This window comes from Zalophus californianus, chromosome 3 (assembly GCF_009762305.2).
Source record: "Zalophus californianus isolate mZalCal1 chromosome 3, mZalCal1.pri.v2, whole genome shotgun sequence".
In the NCBI taxonomy this organism is placed as follows: domain Eukaryota; kingdom Metazoa; phylum Chordata; class Mammalia; order Carnivora; family Otariidae; genus Zalophus; species Zalophus californianus.
Window position 1 is genome coordinate 55989980 of NC_045597.1, and position 20642 is coordinate 56010621.

Genomic DNA, 20642 nt, shown 5'->3' on the forward strand with positions numbered 1-20642 from the left:
CTGGACCCTCCCAGGAAACTGAGCTCTGCGTCCTCCCCTAGGAGAGGCCAGGGTCCTCCACCTGCTCGGCCCTACCTGCACCTCTCAGTGAAGGTGAGGGGCAAGCAGGCCCAGCCCTGTCTCGTGTCATCGGGGTTGCTCCATAATGGCTAGGTGGCTGAATGGATGGATGTACTCCTTCGCGCCAGAGTCAGCTTTCACACAGTGCGAGGTGAGGAATGGTTGGCACCAGGAGCTCACATATATCTTGACTCTTGCGTGTGTTATCCAGCTGATGTAGTGCTGTTGCAAACCACTCTGGATACTTAAAATCTGGGAGGCATTTTTCAAAGGCTGCTACCAGCAGCTGGTGTTTAGTGGCTTAGACGTGGGGTATTGATGTGTGCTGGAATCAGAGCAAATCACCCTCTGGAAATAGAAAAATGCTAGGACACGGGCCAATGAAGGGCTGGAATTTTAGCCTGGCATGTGCCTGAAGCTGGTTGATTTCAACACTTCTAAGCTTGAAGTCAGAGGCAAACCCTTAGAGAAATATTATGTTGCTATACTCTGCCACTGTTGGGAGTCTAGAATTGATACTCGACAAGAATGATTACTTTGAACAAATTCTGCTGCTAAACTTTGGTTGTGCATTGTCTACTGACTCAGGTGCAGGCAGCTCTGGAGACAAGAGGTAACAAATTTCCTCGGGGCCCTCTGGTTCATTGTCTCCATGGAACTCTTAGTTAAAATGAGGGTCTGCACATTCGGTACCTGAAAGGGCCTGGGACAGACTTTCCAGGAATCAGGCACAGAGTCAGAAAGAAAGAGAATACATAGCTTGCATGCCCATAGCCTTCTGGTTGGCTTCCATGAGAATATGGTTAAAGAACTATTCTGTTATGCCCCAGAGAAATAAAGTAGGGAAGAAGTTAACAGCATGAGTTTTGGGGACCTGGGTTTGAGTCCCAGTGCCACTGCTCATATGCTGTGCCACCTGGGGAAAGTTACTTAACCTCTTTGAGCTTCACCTGTAAAATTAGGCCAATAATAGAAATTCTGTCGTAGGGTAATTTCAAGCATTTTAAAAGAGAGATTCGTATACCTCAGCACATTGCCTGGTAAAGAGCAGTGGCTACTCAGTGGCCAGTGGTAGCCATGATAATGATTCTCTGAACTCAGGGAAGCACCACTAGTGGAAGGGGATGAAGGATGGTAGCGGTTGGTACTCTGGCCATGGTGGGGGCAATGGACGTTTCTTGAGGGAAATGAATGTCTTCAGCCTACCTAGATTTTGAAAACTGCAAGTAGGCTTTGTTGATAGGAAAAATAGATATTCTGGAAAAGTCCTTTTAATGTCCTCTAAGTGAAACCTCATGGCTGATGTTTTCTTTGTGTGTCCGGCCACTTTAGGATCTCAGGGCTGTGAGGCTATGGCGTGGGGCGAAGAAGACTGCTTTTGTTGTCACCTACTCCAGTTTCTCTTCCCAAGGGTTCCCAAGCCCGTCCGCTCTGGGAGCTGGCTGCTTCTGGGTTTCACTTCTGCTCCTCATGTACATCAACCTCTACTGACCTAGGGCTCAGAAGTCCTTCTGGAGAAAGTCTTCCAAAGGGAAGGCGATTCTGCCTTTGGGAAACCAGAGCACGTTTAGCCTGGTCCTGCTGTGAGAAGCTTCAGGGCCTGAGCGTGGCTCCACGTTGGAACCCTGTGGGAAGGTACCCTCTGGATTTTCAGAGTCCTTAGCTCTTGACTGGGCAGGGACACATCACCCGGGCAGGGACGCTGAGGACATTCAGAGAACAGAGCTAGACTCTCCCCATGTGCTCCTCTTAGCCCAAAGCCTCTCATCCAAAGGACACCTCCCAGAACTTGCGGAGGTGGAGGAGAAGGTGCATCACATTTGAACAACCACAGGGATTTCTGAGAAAGAGTTGCCAGTCGATCCCCAAGCTGGTTGATGTGGAAACTTGGCCCGAGTGTTGATAATGCAGGGCCGAGCTTGGGAGTATGTCCCAAGCTGGCTCGTTTTCATAGGCTATTCACTCACATGATCGCTTTTTTGTCCTCCCCAATCCCCAGAGAAAGGACAGATAAGCCCTGTGTGCCCATTTTACGGATGAGGAAACAGAGTCAGAGAGGATCTAAGACTGGCAGGGCAGTGGCCAGGATGTGACTCCGTTCCTAGTTTATATTTTCTTCCTCACCTGAGAGAGGTTCAAGCCAGTGCCTGCTAAAGACCTTTCCCCAAGGACTTGTGGCACTTTGTTAACACATCCCATTAATCCCGACAGGCGTTCTGGAGCCGCGGGTGGCTAACATTATAATGATTATAATGATTGTTATCATGACTAGGAGAATCACTAGGAGCCCAGGGTAGACCTTCCTTAATGTCATGCTTCTTTGTGACACACATGGGTGTGTACACACACACACACACACACACACACACACACACACACACACACACACACACACACACACACACACACACACACACACACACACACACACACACACACCCCTGCACCAAAGAGCAACCTGATGAGGCAGCTGAGTGCTAAGAACAAGGCCTGAGGTCCCAGGACTAGAAAGCAGGAATGCCCTAGGATTTTCTTTCTTTCTTTCTTTTTTTTTTTTTTTTAAAGATTTATTTATTTATTTTGAGAGAGTAAGAATGAGAGAGAGAGTACATGAGAGCGGGGAGGGTTAGAGGGAGAAGCAGGCCCCTCGCTGAGCAGGGAGCCCGATACGGGACTCGATCCCGGGACGCCAGGATCATGACCTGAGCCGAAGGCAGTTGCTTAACCAACTGAGCTGCCACCCAGGCGCCCTGCCCTAGGATGTTCTGATGCTCAAGTGATATGAAAGCCTTTGCCGATGACACACACAGGGCATTAACACAGTTAGAGCAAGTCTTGGGTGTCTTCACACGCTCAAGTGCAGGTAGCAAATAAAGGTGCTGAGCCTCTTCTGGGCTGGAAATGAGAGGCTACCGTCTGTTCTCAGGAGCAGAAGGAAGCTGGTGAACAGAGGTCCCCTCAGGCCTTCTAGGCTCCCGTGGGGGCTGCTGGGAAGTGAGAGAGCACCTGGCCGTTGTGTGGGCACCATCCACACTCAGAAGCAGATGGGCTGGACCCAGACAGAGCCCGTGAGCCTGCCCCAGGACCTGGCCTCAGCGCTACATGCTGATGCTCTCATGCAGCTGAGAAGGGGAGAGGTCGAGTGTGGGCTCACATGGTTTAGGGAGCAGGAAAAAAAAAGCCCCAGACCTGCTGCCAGGGAACCCGAATGAGATGGTCTGAATGTTTTTGTTCCCTCCAAATTCATATGTTGAAATCCCAGTGCCCAGCGTGATGGTATTAGGAGGTGGGGCCCGCGGGAGGTGTTTAAGTCGTGAGGATGGAACCGTCATGTATGGAATTACTGCCTTACTCAAGAGGTTCTGAAGAGCTCCTTTGCCCCTTTTGCCAGATAAGGACACATCTGATCACCTTGGCACCCTGGCTTGGGCTTTCAGCCTCCAGAACTGGGAGTAATAAATTCCTGTTGTTTATGTGATGCCCTGTCTGTGGTACTTTGTCATAAGAGTCCGAATAGACGAAGACATGGAGAACACTGTTCCTGCAGTATTGCATCCGAGACCCCTTCAGCCCCCTTCATAACAACAAGCCCTTCTGCCTAGCCTGACAAAGTCATTCCGTCTCTCAGTTGCTTATCTCTCTTGGTTAGTTCAGGTAGCTATAACAGAATGCCATAAACTGCGTGGCTTAAACAACAATTTGTTTCTCACAGTTCTGGGAGAGTCCAAGGTCCCTTCCCATAGGCTGGGGAGTCCAGGATCAAGGAGCAGCAGAATGGCTGTCTGGTCTGCAGATGGTCATCTTCTTGTTGCACCCTCACATGGCAGAGGGGGCGCCAGATCCACCAGATCTTGGGAGGACACAAATCCCATAGTGGGGGTTCCACCCTCACAGCCTCATTGAAATGTCATTACCCCCCAAAGGTTCCATCTCCTGATATCACTCCACTGGAGGTTAGGTTTCAATGTGTAAGTTTCAGGGGTTGGGTACAACCACGCAGTCCATAACACCCGTCCATCCATGCAAGAAGTGTGTTTGGAGCATAGTCCCCAAGACACTGAGAATTCAGTGGGAGTAGGGGCGCCTGGGTGACTCAGTGGGTTAAGCGTCTGACTCTTGATTTCAGCTTAGGTCATGATCTCAGGGTTGTGAGATTGAGCCTGGTGATGGGCTCTGTGCTGAGTGTGGAGCTTGCTTAAGATTCTTAAGGTTCTCTCTCTCTCCCTCCCCCTCACCCCCGCAAATGCATGTGCGCGCGCTTGCTCGCTCACTCTTTCTCTCTAAAAAAAAAAAGAATTCAGAGGGAGAAACTGACAAGTTGTTAAGCAATTACATACCTGGGGGAGGTGCCATGGCGTGGGGGAAGTCCTGGGTACCAGAGGATATTTCACAGGAAAACCAACATCATCTTGGGGCATCAGGGAAGGCTTCCCAGAGGAAGTGACCTCTGGGAAGAGGAGGAGCAAGAAGTGGGCAAGCAGGAACAAACAGGGGAGCAGAATTGCTGGCATGGGGAATAGCGCATACAAAGGTAGTGCTGCAGTCTGTAGGCTTCCTTCTCTCTCACCTACCCAGATCTCGGCTCACCCCACAGCACCAGGTTGCTCAGATTGTTCTAGACTGCTGGAGGAAGTTCTAAGTTTATTTGTTCATAAAGATCCAGCAGAAATAAAAATCTATCACTGTGGATGCTTGCTGGGGAGCTGTCATACTGATGTATTTCATCTTTTTGGATGTGATGATTTTAGGTGTCCACTTGGCTAGTCCAAGTACTCAGATATTTGGTGAAACACCAGTCCAGATATTGCTGGGGAAGTATTTTTTTTTGGGGGGGGGGTAAGATTAACATTTATTTACTTATTTTTATTTTGGGTGGGAGGGGCAGAGAGAGAGAGACTCTTAAGCAGGCTCCATACTCATTGTGGAGCTGGACAAGGGGCTCAAACTCATGACCCTGAGATCATGACCTGAGTCGAAATCAAGAGTCAGATGCTTAACTGACTGAGCCACCCAGGCACCCCTGGGTAAGATTAACATTTAAATCAGTAGACTTCGAGTAGAGCAGATTACTCCTGATAACGTGGGGGGGGCCTCATCCAGTCAGTTGAAGGCCTTAAATGAGAACAGACTGACCTCCCACGAGGAGAAGGGAATTCTGCCTGCAGTCTTTAGATTCCAGCTACAACGTCAACTCTTTCCTGGGTTTCCGCCTTCCACCTGCCTTGCAGACTTTGACAGCTTCCACAGTCGCATGAGCCAACTGCTTATAATAAATCTCTCTCTCTCTTTTTGTAAATAGATACTATTGGTTCTGTTCTCCAGAGAACTCTGACTAAGACACTGGTTAAGCCCTAGCACCTTTAACTTTGCCTGATTCATTTGAAAGCATTACATCTTATCTGCCAGGAAAGACTAACCTTTCTGGCTTTTCCCACTGATTACAGGTATTCACACTATGATCTCAAAGGGCTCGGTAGAAAAAACACCCCTGAATTCCATTCTTGCCCCCTCTGTAGTGAGACTCCAGAGCTTAGACAAGTTGATTGACTTCCTAGGTGTCTTTTCTTCATTTGTCACACAACCCCCAGAGACTGTTATGGTGACATGGCAATATGGGGGATGCTTCTAATAAAAATGACAACAGATACTATTTGTATAACATTTTCCAAAAACCAGGAGTCACATTACGCACGTCACATGCATTGGCTCACAGCAAAGCCATGTGTTAGGAATTACCATCCATCCCACTCTAGAGATGAGAAAACTGAGGCACAGAGCAGCTCAGCTGCATTGCCCAGGTTCTCACGAAGCCGAGGCAGCCAGGCTGGGCCCTTCTGCTTCCCCACAGTGCTAGACCTGGGTTGAGAGCAGAAGGAGCCAAAGCTGGAGCTCCATCTGATGTGGGAATTTTGGACACGTTCTGTGCCACGACACTGTGCCACTTCCGGGGGCCCTCCCCTCCCCTCACAAGCCCGCAGGGCCTTGTGCCCGGCAGTCCGGCAGGCTGGTGGCCTGGCTTCTGCGGGCCTCTTCACTTCAGGATCCTGATGGCTAGACTGGAATAAGCACAGTGCAGTGAGGTTGAGCCAGTGCAACCTGTTAATACCCCAGCTGGAGAAGAGACTTGTCTCTAGCCACTTCTTTCCACTGACCCGTGGACTGAAAAGTATGCATATGCATCTCTCTTTAAAAGTCTCATTATACATTAGAACCTTGAGTTATAAAACCCGGGAGGGATAGCATGCCTCTGAGCATAACTGTCAACACCGCCCTCATGACAGCAGTACTTCGGGGCCTCACCCTGTACGCACGTTTGCTCGAGGCAGAGCTGCAACGACACTGCTCACCTTGGCCTGCCTGGCCTCCATGGCGGTGAAGGCCCATGGGACTGCTCTCCGACATCACATGACTTCAGCAGGGGGCTCTCTTCGCTTTGCGCAGCGTTTAACTGCTGCTCACCTGCCCTGGGACAGCCAATCCAACATGGCAGGAGGAGAGCCCTGAGAGAATGTCCGTGGTAACCACACATGCCTATGGGTCCCAGCCGTGAACAATAATGACAGCAACAACAGCAATGGTAATACTATTCTCAGAGTCTGTTACCAACCAGGTAGTTAATACCTTGAATCAGGTAATACTATTTCACTGAAAGAAGGCAGCCCTATATCATGATTAGGAATTTGCACTAGACGACCAAATCCTTTCTCTGCCACTTACTTGCTGGTGCCTAAATTTCCTCATGGGCAAATAGGAATAATAAGACCACCAGCCTTTTAGTGTTACTGAGGATTAAATGAGTCATTCATATAAAACACTTATAATGGTGTCTGGATCAATGTAAGCACCTTAATAAATACCATGTATATTCATATTTTATACATAGTTTTATCTTTATATGTGTTTTTTACTCCTTCCAACTATCTCACGAGTCAGGCAGCATTGCTATTTCCATTTCACAGATGCAACTATGATGTGAGGTTGGCCAGAGTCCCGAACCCCTGTGGTTGCGCGCTGTGCCCCGTGGCCGCCTCCCACACGTGTGTGGGGAAGACCGCCTATTTGTTACCCACCCCCAGCAGGTCTGCAGGTGTGTGGCCCACATCCCCGGGCCACCCCCCTTCTCAAACATGCCGATGCCTTACGCTGCACGCATCTGCGACTCGGCCCCAGCGGCAGCCATTGCCACAGATGGCTAGAAATTGGGGGGAAAATACCCAGATTCCTCCTTCTTAAGGGGAGAACTCTAATGTCCTAATGTCTCCCAACGGGTCCCCAGGGCAACTGCACCCCAGATGCCAACGGTGGTCGCAAGCTCACGCGTGCACCTCATGTGGCTGCCTTCCATTTGTCTTATGGTCTTACTCTCCTGCTGGTGTTTCCTCAGTTTACCTCCCAGATAAGCCACCTGTGTTATGTCCCTATCTCAGGGTTTGCTTCTGGAGACCCCAAACTAAGACACATATACACACATATAGGTATTTGTTGTGTTTATATATGTAGTTATGTTAAATGAGGATGTTTTAAGTGGTAAATAAGTGTAGTATTTTCCTAGGACTGCTGTAACAAATTTAAACCACCATAAACTTGATATTCTCTCACTGTTCTGGAGGTCAGAAATCTGAGATTAGTAGCACTAGGCTGAAATTCCGGTGTCAGCAGGGCTGTGTCTGTCCGGAGGCTCTGGGGGAGAATCCTTCCTTGCCTCTCCCAGCTTCTGGGGGCCACCGGCGTCTCTCAGGTTGGGGCTGTATCACTCCGGTATTCAAAGCCAGCATGTTCAACTCTCTCCCTGCTTTGCCTTCATACGACTTCTCCTCTGTGCGCCTGTGCCAAATCTCTCCCTGCCTCTGTCTTATAAAGATACATGCCATTGCGTCTAGGGCTTACCCAGTAACGCAGGACAATCTCTCCATCTTAAGATCCTTAGCTCCATCACCTGGGCAAAGACTTTGCCATATAAGGCAGCATTCCCAGGATCCGGGGATCAGGGTGTGGACATCTCTGGGGTCCGTTATCAGCCTACCACAATAAAATAGTAATTCATGCAAAGGAATTTTACTCTTAGCTTCTGTCAGGTGCTGGAGGGTTAGGGACATAGGAATGACTAAAGCAGTCTTTGTCCCCTAGGTGCTCATGTGCCCTTAACCCTTGTCCTTCCTCCTTATGGCTATGTGGACGTGATGGCTCAGATGGCCAGGGCCAGCTATTGACCGTTTGCAACACTGAGAAAGGAAGCAGGAGAGGCCAGTGTAGAAAGGCAACGAGCCCGGGGCCCTAATGTCCTGTGTGGTCACCATCTACCGTGGGCCTGCCTGCCTGCCTCCAGCCTGCTTTCACGTAGCAACACGGTAAATCCCACATGAGCCACTGTTTTGTTGTTGTTATTATTTGCTGTTGAACTTGGTTTCTAACAGATACAAGATGGGAAGAGCATGTCAGGAAGAAAGGAAGGACAGGGGGCACCAATTCACAGAGGCAGGAGGAAGTGGGTGCGTCTGGGGGCCGCCCAGCACTGGGCATGGCTGGGATGCGGGTGTGTGTGAGGAGTGGTGGTTGTTGAGGAAGAATCAGATCACCAAGGGCCTCTACGAGAAATCGGTAATTCCAAATTAAAAAAAAAAATAGCAAAGAGGAAGTCAGACTTCAGAGGAGAGGACTGAGGAAAATTAGAAAAGAGAATTTCCCAGAAGTTGGTATTCAGAAGAAAGCTATTTCTTAGGTGGCCACACAATTAGCCGTTTTGTGTTCAAGGGTAAAATAGGCCTTTGGGTCACTCAGCAGAGCCTTTGAACTTGCCCCTCTGACCTGCTTGGCTGTGCCCACGCCCGGGGCAAAGAGTCCACAGCGCCTGTGCCCTGCAGGGCCTCCTCCTAAGGGTGGATCATCCACCAGTACACACCCAAAGCCAAAGGGCAGTCAAGATGCTCTGTTTGTGGGGGCGGAGGGTCTAGTTTTCTAGGTGGCTGACCCCTCCCTCTGGGCCTTCCTCCTCTCCTGCCGGGACTCTCCCACCAGATCTACTGTCCCACCTCTGTGGCCGCCTCTCTGCTTTGTAAATATAGATGGGTGCGATTATGGGTTGAATTGTGTCCCTGAAAAAGATGTTGAAGTCCTAAGCCCCAGTACCTGTGACTGTGACCTTATTTGGAAACAGAGTCCTGGCAGATGATCAAGCTATGTGAGGTCGTGAAGGTGGGCCCTAATCCAATATGACTGGTGTCCTTATAAAAAGGGGAATTTTGGACACAGAGACAGATCTATTACAGAGGAAAGATGATGTGAAGATACAGGGAGAAGTCCATCGACAAGCCAAGGAAGTCCTCAGGCCCCCAGAAACGAGGAGAGAGGCATGGGACAGATTCTCCCTCACAGCCCTTAGGAGAAACCAACCCTGTGACCATTTTGATCTGGGACGTCTAGCCTCCAGAACCTGTGAGACAACAGATTTCTGCTGTTCATGCCGCCTACTTTGTTGGGACTTTGTTACGGTGGCCCTAGCAAACAAATGCAGGTTAGCCCAAGCCCGGTGGGTTACATTGATTTGGTTTCCTATCTCTCCATCTAAACTGTCAGCCTCTCTAGGGCCCAAACCATATTGCCTCAGGACCTAGTACCTAGAGTAGGCCTTCAAAAAATGTTGGTATCGGAAGAATCATTAGACTTCAAAGTGCAAATTTAACTGTCATCCTCATTAACCAGAACATAGATGCAAATTATGAGCAAGTGTCATTTAAATGACTCTGTGGCCCTCTTAATCATCTCATCACCCAGTGATGGCCCTGAGCAAGTACCCTTTCTCCCTTATTGGTTTGCTTAATCCATGAGGGTGGGGTAGAAAAAGTGGCAAGGTGGGGGGTGGTGGGCGAGTTCTGTCTTGCAAGTTGGGTGGGAAGAGAGAACCAGAACCCTCGTTCACCGTGAAATACCCAGAGCTTCTTCCCACACGGAATTGATTTTCCGTGCTTGTCTTTCGGCACCACCCTCCAGGAAGCGGGGTTGAGGGCCTGGGGGCCAGCCAGGAATGATTTATGGGGCCCTCAGCAGCAGTTACAGGGAATGCATCATACCTACATGTTCCTGGCTCAGACTACAGGCCTTGGCTCTTGGGGTGCGTGTTCCCCACTGTAAGTGAGGAGTGGGGCCCGAGGCGTCTCAGAGAAGTCCAGCTCCTGGAGCTACCAGTCCAAAGAGCACCGGGGCCCTCTCTGAAGACACTGGGGTCTCAGCTCAGACCTGCATACTAGCCCACTCTCATGATTTGGGGGCAATGAGTAGGCAAATTGCAGTCTTTCAGGGATGTGATTTGGGGACTTGTTCTTCAGTGCCAAGATAACTTTCTTAGAGGTGAATACATTTCCCCAATAATTCATGATTTTTTAAAAGTGTAGGAGGCAGGGCGCCTGGGTGGCTCAGTGGGTTAAATGACTGCCTCCGGCTCAGGTCATGGTCCTGGAGTCCCAGGATCGAGTCCCGCATCGGGCTCCCTGCTCAGCGGGGAATCTGCTTCTCCCTCGGACCCTTCCCCCCTCTCATGCTCTCTCTATCTCATTCTCTCTCTTAAATAAATAAAATCTTTTAAAAAAAATATAGTAGGCAGCATATTGGATCATGTGAAAACACACTGCATTAAAAGGAATTACCTTGTAGTCAAATAAACTGCATTTGAGTTGGAATCTTTTTTGCCCTAAGCTTCAGCTCTGGATTATTACTCAAGAGGGTTCAGTGCCATCAGAAAGTGGGCTTCAGTTTTCATTATCAAATATCCATATGAGAACTAGGACAAAAGGCAAAAATAGCATTAATATTAATAACGACTGCCTCTGGACTGTGAGATTATGGGTGGTTTAAAGTTTCTAGGTTTTTCATTTCCACATTTTGAAAATGAACATGGATTTTTTAATGCAGTCAGAAAAATCATACTTTTAAAAGAGTCAGAATCCTCAGGACAGATGACAAATATTTATCGAGTGAGAGCCAGGTGTCCGGCAGGCCTGGAAGATAGAAACTCATCCTCATTCTAGAAGAAGAGGTTTTAAAGGAGGAGCTGTTTTCAAAGCTGCTGCGTTCTCACACTCCACCTCCCTCCCCCATGGTCTCCAGCCCCAGCCTTAAATATTACCTATGTGCAGTTCTCCTTATTTCCTGTACTAAAGAACAGATGAAGACCAGAGGTCATGGGCTGTGCATGGCAGTCTACACTCGGATCACCCTGGAGAGTGGCAGTCTACACTCGGGTCACCCTGGAGAGAGGCAAGCCCTAGGGATTCTCTTAATTCCCCTCTGGATCGTCAGCTTCTTAGGCTTAGCTGGTCCCTTCTGCTATCGATTAAAGCTGTAGTCCTTATTTGACCCTCAGCAGAAGGTGGGCACCTTATTCCATAATGATCCTGGATCCACTCGCATAATAACGGAGCTACAAGTCATATTTGCATGATGCTCCAGAAAATGGCTGTTTCTCAGCTCCAGCTGCTCGAATGAATTGTCTGAGGAGCTTTTTACTGCCCGGCCCTCCCCGCAGAGTACTGACTTTGTTGGTGTTGGGTGGGGCCCCGCTTGCTCCTGGAGTCTCAAGAAAGTTGCCCTGCTGATTCTAATATGCAGCCTGCGCTGAGACCCGCTGCTTCCGACTTGTTTAAAGCACCTGTCCACTGCTTCGGTTGATGCTCAGGGCTGCTGCCGGCGAGGCGAGTCGGCCCTACTTTTCCTTGGCAAGTCTTTTTATAGGCACTACTTTAGAAACCTTAAATCTCCTTCTACCTCTGGAATTTTTCCAATTCTCTCTCTCTCTCTCTCTTTTTTCTGTAAAAGCTATGCTTGATATGCCTTCCAGCTTTAAAATTCTTCAACTATCTGAATGTAAACTCTCGACTCTAGAGAGCTTGGTCTGTTCTGTGATTTCCCAAGCCCCGAAAACATTCTGGTCTCAAAACTTTCGCTATCCAAAGACAATGGAAAGCCTTTCCAGCTTCTCTCCACCCAGAAATTGTCCTACCTTCCTTGTTAGGCAGAGGCCAAGAGACGTGAATGCCTTCTGGGCAAGCAAGTACTGTCAAAGTGTCCATCTGGTGGCTTCATCCTATTATAGACCCTACAGTGTGGTGAGTGGTGCTGAATCATAGCAAAAGGAGGGTGTCTGTCCTAACAAAGGCCTGAGCGCCCGCCTGTGACTTTGGACAAATAGCTTACTGGCTCTGAGCTTCAGTCTTCTTCCCTGTTGTATCGCTGGGATGATGTTTTATGGGTCTACAGAGTAGACCCTGCAAAGTTCAAAGATATATTTTTTCCATTTGATCTTTACACAACCTAAATTAGGGCAAAATTCCACATCCTGTTTTACCAAGTGGGCAGATTTGACTTAAAGAGGTTTAAGTGGCTTGTTCAAAAATCACACAAATAGCCACTGGCCGATCTTGTTTTTGAAGTCAATTCCTCTTCGTTCCAAACCCTTTGTTTGTCTCACTATGCCATGTTAAGTTCCCTAGAAGTGTCAATAACATCCCCTGGCTCAAAGGGTTGTGAGTAGGATTGAGTGTGATAAGGCCTGGCACCAAGCCGGGCACCTTACTCACCCACGAGCTCTTACTCACCCATCTTTTCTTCCCACTTAAATATGTCATTTTGTCATTTTTTCAATAAGCTGTTGCTATGAATAAAAATAGAGTAACCCTTCCACCCCACCAGTATCTTACCATATTCTTCCTTCTCTCTCTCTAGTGTAAATCTTGACAGTTTTTGTTTTATTTTGTTTTGTTTTTATATTTTGTAATGCAAGCAGCTGACTTAAGCTTTGAGGGCCAAAGCATCCACTTCAAAGATGCCTATATCTCAGATACACACAGTGCCCACCACACAACCCAATAAAGAGCCAGGCTCTCTCCCCCTCTGAGGCCTCTTTGTTTTAGAAATCTTGGTGGATTTTGATGACTGACCATTTGGGCCACTTGTTTTTTTTCTCTTCCCTTGCTTTAAATTCCTGCTTTTATGTTTTAGAATCACCAATAAAGAGTGAGTCCTGAAATCCTAGGCCCCACCCTCAACCTCCATAAAAGCAGAACCCAGGCCCTTGAGCTGGTGGGGTGGAGGGGGGTGTCTCTCTCTCCCTCACCTTCCTTCCCCTCCCTCCCTCCCTCCCTCTCTCTCCACAGGACCTGCTGTGTGGCCCGTGTGCTGTATAATTTCCAGGCCCTGTAAGTGACAAACCTTTACGTTTTCAGTTTCCTGATGGTTATTGCTGTAGGCATCTTGCAGTCATGGTAAACCCACAAAGACCTGCAGGATCACAACATTGGTTTTTGAGAGGCTGAGACTGGCACCCAACACTCTCCCATACTCTGGAAGCTCAAAGGGTCTGGGCCTACCCTCATTTAATCAAAGCAGAATCTCTGGGAGAGGGACCCAGGTTCAGCATTTTTGCCTTTTTTCAAAGCTTCCCAGATGAGCCTCACATGCGGGCAGAGTTGAGACCCACTGTTACAAAAGAGACCACATGCTGACGTTCTTGGCATCGCCCGACCGCGCCACATAGAACCTGGCACCTAAAGAAAGTTCTGTGGTGTGCTTGTGGAAACAGCGCACTGGGATTGGAAGATCCAGACTTAAGTCCTGCTCTACCACTGACTAGAGACAGGAATGTATTCTTTCCGTGCCTTGAATTCCACCTTCATTAAGAAACAAACATGGGGGGAGGGGCGCCTGGGTGGCTCTGTCGGTTAAGCGTCTGCCTTTGGCTCAGGTCATGATCCCAGGGTCCTGGGATCCAGCCCCGCTCTGCCTACTTGGGCTCTCTCTCCCTCTCTCTCTGTCAAGTAAATAAAAAAGAAAGAAAAAAAAAAAAAAAGAAAAAGAAACAAGCATAGAAAAACAGGTTGTCCTGTACTGTCTCAGGGCTGGGCTGAGAAGCAAGTCAGTTACTGTGGGCACTGACGTGTTCTCGTTCGCGAATGCTGGTGCATTGTGCAGAGGTAAGGTGCTGTGACACCATTAGGGGCGCCTAATAAATATTTATTGATTTTCACGAGCTCTTACCCATCTTTTCTTCCCCCTTAAATATGAAGCCGGGGAAAATAAAGAAGAAATATAATTGCCCCTCACACTTCAGGACTCCCCCGGCATCTCAGGTTAATAGGCCTCTTCAGCTGTCCTCTAAGTGCTAATAATTCCTGGGCGTTTTGATGGTAGCATTTTCTCCCCGAGATGAATTGACCCCAGCTAAGAGCCCAGCTCCTTCCCAAATCTCATTACAATCAGCCTTGATGGCAGACAGGCTTCAGAATGTAACAGAATTAGAGCTTTTAAATCATCATCTCGACTCCGGGAGCATCGTGCTAATAAACAGGAGGGAAGATGCTAGAGGAAAGGCAGGGACAGGGACTGCAGCCTGCACGCCAGAGCTTCCTTCCCACCATGCTCCTCACCACAGCACACCGCGAGGGAAACCCATGTGGCCCAAGCCAGAGCCAGAGGGCCCAAGGCTTTCATGAACCGTCTTGGTGAGGCCGAGCGGACACGGGAGGCCGCACTTTCTGGGCTGCATCCACTCTCCCCAGCTTCCCGGCTGCCTCATCTTTTCGTTCATTCCGCAAGCATGAGTACGAACCTGCCGTGGTAAGGCCCCAGGTGGGCCCTGCAGAGCGGCCAAAGAGGGAAGCCCGGGCACCCTTCTACTTTCTACTTACCTACCCCGGTCACCTCTGTGTTCCCCTCCAGCCAGCCCCCTCCGCGGTGCGGGCCCTGGTCATTTCTGGATATTGTGACACCTCTAATGGGTCTCCCATTCATCTTTCCCCAAGGTGGTCCTAGCGCCTAACACACTAAAGGGACCTCTGCCACTCACTGCCCCACTGGGGAGCTCCCAAGGGTCGAGGGCGGGGACCTTCTCCTTCCCCCATGTCACACCTGCTGCAGCCACGCACAGCCTCTGGGCCTTTGTCATTATCTTGCTTTGGCCGCAGGATGGCCTTTCCTCCTGCTCCCTCCTGGCTACCTAGATTCATCCTCTAAGACTCGGCTTTCTTCCCAGGCTCGCGCACACATAGATGGAGCCCAGAAAGAGCCTCAGCGTGCAGGGGCCCCTGCCTTCCTCCCCCTGGCCCTCAGTACCCCAGCCCTGTGGCTTTGTTTCTTGGTTTCGCCTTAGCCTCTTCCCGGAAGGTGTTTTCCCTTGAACCTTGCAGGGCTCCTCCTCGGAATGTCCTTTTCCTTCAGATTCTAGGTCGCACGTCACTTTGTTTTAGAGAAGGCTTTCCTAGATGACCCAGTCCACAGAAGCTTGTTTTAACTCTCTGTAAAGCATTTAACATTACCTGGTATATTTATTTGGGTTTTTTTCCTTCCTCCCTGGACTAGATTGAGATCAACCCCATGAGATTGGGGACCTGTTTATCTCATTCACAAATGCATCCCCAGTGCCTAGGACAGTGCTTGGCATATAGTAGGTGCTAAATAAATATTTGAACGAATGAATGAAGAGAGGGATGGCTGGCTGGCTGGCTGGCTGGCTGGCTGGCTGGATCAGTCGTCTTCTCTGCAAGCCCTCCTCAACTTTCCAAGCTATGTTATTAGAGGCACTCTGTGCTTTCTCCTCTCACTCCCCTCAGGCCTGTGTTGTCACCTTTACTGTACGTTAATGGACTGTAGCACCATCACAACTACTAACGCAGTTGGCATCCTTAAGTACATGTCTTCAAACTGAACACAGGTTTGCCTGCTAGAGAAGTCTATAATCCCATGGGAGAGGGAGGCATGCTCAGAAAGACCTTCGCCCTCTATGTGAGTTGTAAGTGCCCCAAAGGGAAGAGAGGAAGCGACACGGGGCTGCAGACCATGGTCTGCCAGCTTCCCATGCTCCTGGGGTCATAGGCACCCCCAGGCCAGCTGTGACTGGATCCCCTAGGACTGTTTCTGGGAGACATACAAGTGGACTGGGATGAACTCCGGGCACAAGGTCAGTCTACAGAGTAACCAACAGTGCCTTCTCCACCCCAGTTCTTCCACCCCCCACCCCTGCCATGGCTAATAGTACTTCAGTTTCATTCATAGCAGGCCTGAGCCAGTCACTCTGTTCTCGGTTTTCCCAGCCCTTCTTGGCAGTTCTGGGTGGCCGTGTGACCCCCGTTCGGGTCCGTGAAACTGAAGGGGCATCATTTGGAGGTGGGGGCTCTGAAGAAGCTTTTGCTTTCCCTTTCGGGCACAGTTCATCCTTTCCCCTTCTATTATTTTTGAGAGCAGTCAAGATGGCTAGAGCCACAGTGAACCATCTTGTAACTACAATGTTGACACCCCCAGGGAAAGAGCAAGGAAATCACAGGGAGGCCAATGTTGATATTTTGAGCACCTGAACTAATGCTAGAAGCTCTCTGGTCCGAGTCTTTGTTCTGTGAGATGAATAAACCTCTGTTTGTTCAAGCCACTGGTGCTGGATCCTTCTGTTATTTGCAATGGATCTTGTTCCTAACTGATGGGGAATTATGCAGACAGGGCCAGTCCAGGCCTGGAGCTGGTCCAGAGGCCACAGAGTTCATAGAGGGATTGAGAAAGTTCCAGACTGAAGAGAATGAAGTGAAGAACCGGATTCCTTCCCACCTTCAGTACAGGCAGCTTGCTCCCGGGACAGACTCTTCAGTCCCACAGGCTTCAGGAGAGACCTGAACTCCTGGCTGCATCGGGCTCTGGTTAAAAGGGTCACCAGGTTAGCCTCGTGTCCGTCTATAAACCAACATAACATTCTGCGCCCAGTTCACTGCCACGTCTATCAAGAAGGCTTTTCATTGTACCAATCTTTCCCACGAAGATTAGTCCCTCCCTCCTTCCTCTGTGCTCCCATAAGTCTTTGCGGCTCCTCCACTCCTGGTAGGCTTCACGGGCATCCTACGTGTGCAGTTGCCCTGGGCCCCGAACTTAGAAGGGCTCCAGGCTTGATTTAATGCACCCTGTCACTACTGCGAAATTCTTAATTTTTTAACCAACACCCCATATTTTCACGTTGCACTGAACCCCACAAATTAGGTAGCCAGTCCTCCACTTAGGAACTTTGTGACCTTGGGCCGTGGCTTCTCTGAGCCTCCGTTTCCTCATCTGCAAAATGAGAATAATGAAAACTGCTTTGCAGGGTGGTCGGGAGGACCGAATGAGACATCATGAGCAAAGCAGCCCCATGGTGCCCGGCCAGCCAGAGTGCCCTGTTCAGCTTCCTTCTCTCGAGTATATATTTCTGCCTGACTCATAATGAGATGAGGTTGGCCACATGTCCTGCTGCATGGCTGAAGTTCACGGTCCCAGTGCCTCATCTAGAGGAGGGCCAGTTAAGCGCTTTGAGGGCCAAGAGCCCCTTTATTTCCTCCCACAGTGCTTGGGACGGTCTCTTGTCCTTGGCAGGTGCTAGGAAAGGTCTGATGAATGTATGAGTACTACTCTTGAAGCTCCTAGAGCTCTGTCTCTTTCGAGGTTGATTTAGAGAACAGCATAATTTAAACGTGGTATAATAAGGAAGGCATATTCAGTATTTTGGAGACTCGAAAATGGCCATCCCAGCTTAACTAATATAAGAGCAGTCAAACTCTCCTCTCCACCCACGCTGAGCTTCCAGTGTGGAATGAGATAAGAGCCAGGGCATTACCATAGGAATCAGATGCAGCCAGGACCAAGCCTCTTTCGGGGCCAAGGTGAAGTCCCCCGTGAGAGCAATAAAGGTCTTTTTCAATAAGCCGGTCTCAGCAGCAGCAGAATGCTCTAGTTTCCCTCAGGATTGAATTCTGTCACATCGTCATGCCTGATGGTGAAGGGGAAACCTGCTTACCCTGCAGAAACGTCGACGCCTAGACCAAGTGTGGTTTAAAAGAAATCAGCCCGTGAGAATGAGTGGTATTGACAGAATTGTTAGAAGGGAGGAGAGTTTTGGATAGGGCTAACTTGTTTTGTTGTTGTTTTTCTGAGAAAAACTACCTTGAAAAATCCATACATCGCGAAGTTTCAAGCGTTTTAATAAGCAACAGCTCCCATAGCTGATTCCATAGTAGATTATACAGCTGACACAATAAAGGACCACCACAGACCGAGCACTGACTCCTTCCACCTTTCCCGCAGAGCTGCGAGGAGGTAGACATGTTGATCTTACCCACTACGGATTAAGTAAATTGAGGTTTAAGAGGATAAGTAACTCGCTCAAGGGCACTGAGCTGGCAAGCCCAAGGTGACTGACTCCAAAAACTGCTTGTGTGTAAAATGCATTAATCTCAGATGTGCAGCTTGGTGGATTTTCAGTGTGCATGACCCAGTCACCCACTCAGATCAAGATATAGGACACTGCCAGCATCCTGGGAATGTCTCTTGTGCCCCTTTCTCAGGCAGTCCCCCTGCCCCGCACCCACCTTGAGGTAACCCGCTCTCCTGACACCTATCTCCCTTAAGTAGTTTGAGGCAAAACAATCTTGTTTCTGTCCCTTCCTGCATTTTTTCCTTGGAGAAGACCAAGAGGGGCTTCTTTCTCTCAAGTCCACTAATAAATCATATATAAGTGTGTGCACACATATGCACGTACACATGTATGTATATATAAAGGTCTTTAAGGTCAAGATTTCTCTTCACCATCAGGCATTCCAATGCAACCAAATTCAATCCTAAGGGAATCTGCTAAGGGAAACTAGAGCATGCCACTAAGTCTAGCTTATTGCAAAAGACCTATTTAGTGTAGCAATTTCCTTGTGTTTTTAGAGGCTTTTTGTTTAGGACATGAGAACCGTATCTCGCGATCCCCCTCTCTTCATGGTGAGGATGTCCTTCCTTCTGGCTCAGGTGCAGGCCCACGCTCAACATTAGCAAGACAAGGATCAGATAGAGGCTCACAGACCATTTGTCTAGACGTTGCGGGAGTTATATACCAAGCCAAGAAACTGTTAAATAAAACACATGCTTTCTTCCTATCTTAATGAATAAACATCTTCACAACACTTCGGAAAGCCAGCCATAAATTTAGGGGGCTTGGGCTCCTCAGAGTTCCGGAACACAGGGGTGGAGAGAGAGTCAACCACGGGCAGCCCGCCTCCCTTGTCTTCCCATCTCTGGCTCTGTCCCACACCTGATGTGTGTATGTGGCCACCCCAGCCTGTACATCTAGATTCTGCCGCTGTCTCCACAAAAAGGAAGCCTTGACTACCTTCCAGGCCCTGTGGGCATGCATGCCGGTGGTATGGTGTGCGCTTGGGAGAACAGATCAGCCGAAGACAAGCTCTGGATACCCAGAGAGAGGCCTGGAAGGGAAGGTGTGAGGTCCAGGTAAAAACATTCACTTGCTGCTGCAGATTCCTCCCCCACATGGTGGGGCACAGCCTGAGGAGGGCCTGGTGAGACCCACAGAGCATGGGGTTTAGGATGCCCTCTTGTCTGGTCCAAGGGTGGTTCCATAGAACAGAGATCACTGTCTCAATCAGGAGACAATCCTCTTCATTTTCAAAGTCACTCTGAAGAGTTCAGTTTGGTTAAAGACCTCTTCAGGGAATGCTTGCCATATGCCAGGCAATGAGCCATGCATGGAGATGGATGGAACTTGCTCCCAGCTCTCCAGGACCTCAAGTCTAGTGGGAGAGCTCAACAGTTAACAGTTTTGTGTCATGATAGAAACACACACGTTCGGGGAAGGACTTCTGGAAGTAGATGGCATCTGAGCAGTCTTGAAGACTGAGAAAGTACTAAGCAGACACAGAAGCGGGGAGCGAGAACAGCCCGAGTTAAGAATGGTCTACGCAGAAAGCGTGGAAGGGTTTCAGGGGTGACATGGGAAGTGTAGTGTGGGAAGAGGCCACTGTATACTCTCCCGGGAGCAAGGACCTTACCTCCAGGCCCTGGGGGAGCACTGGAGACTTAGAGCAGAAGTGGGACAAGGACACACTGACATTTGTAGACCTGTGACTTTGGCACCCATATGGAGACAATGAAGTTGAGTAGAAGATAATCCAGGTGGGAATTAATGAAGATCTGCTTATTCATTGATTCACTAGATGCCTACTAAGCCCTGCAACATGCCAGGCATTGTTGTACACCAGGGGTACGACTGGGGGGCAAGGCAGAAAGAGTCCCTGTTCGCAAGGGGTTTGCATTCTGATGAGAAGGCAAGGACACCGTAGATATGTAAAGAAATAAATTCTTCACGTTATTTCAACAGATGTAACTGCTATGGATGATGAATAACGGGACAGAGATGATGGAGGGGAGATAAGGAAAAAGGATGGAGTAGCTCATTTGTTTACGTGTTTCTTTATCCAGAATATATTTATTTACTGAGGGCCTACTATGGGCGGGAGCACTACAGTGGAGAGATTCCACAGACACTGGCCCTGTTAGCACAGCATTGATGTCTCATGAGAGCACCAGACATCATTCAAATATTCCACCACTGGAGCTCTTACTTTGAGGAAGGAGCATGGGTCTCTGAGAGTAGGTAACCAAGGAACATGCCCGCCCTGGGTGGTCTGAAAAGGCTTGCTCTGGCTGGGTGGAGGAGCATCCCAAAGGCCCAGGGGTGGCAGGGAGCAAGGCGAGCACTAAAGCTGAACCAGCCTCAAGGGGCTGGAGGGGCAGGGAGAGAGGCT

At 49.2% G+C, this 20642-nt stretch overlaps 1 protein-coding gene and 1 long non-coding RNA gene across 3 annotated transcripts in view; one reads left to right on the forward strand and one right to left on the reverse strand.

Moving 5' to 3' along the window:
• SIAH3 (siah E3 ubiquitin protein ligase family member 3) overlaps positions 1 to 20642 on the reverse strand; it is a 64830-nt gene that overhangs the window by 25116 nt on the left and 19072 nt on the right. The window lies entirely within an intron of this gene.
• On the forward strand, positions 83 to 3521 carry LOC113919232. Its single transcript, XR_003518900.1, has 3 exons — positions 83 to 211; positions 1393 to 1695; positions 3452 to 3521. It is a non-coding gene; the product is annotated as an uncharacterized LOC113919232 (long non-coding RNA).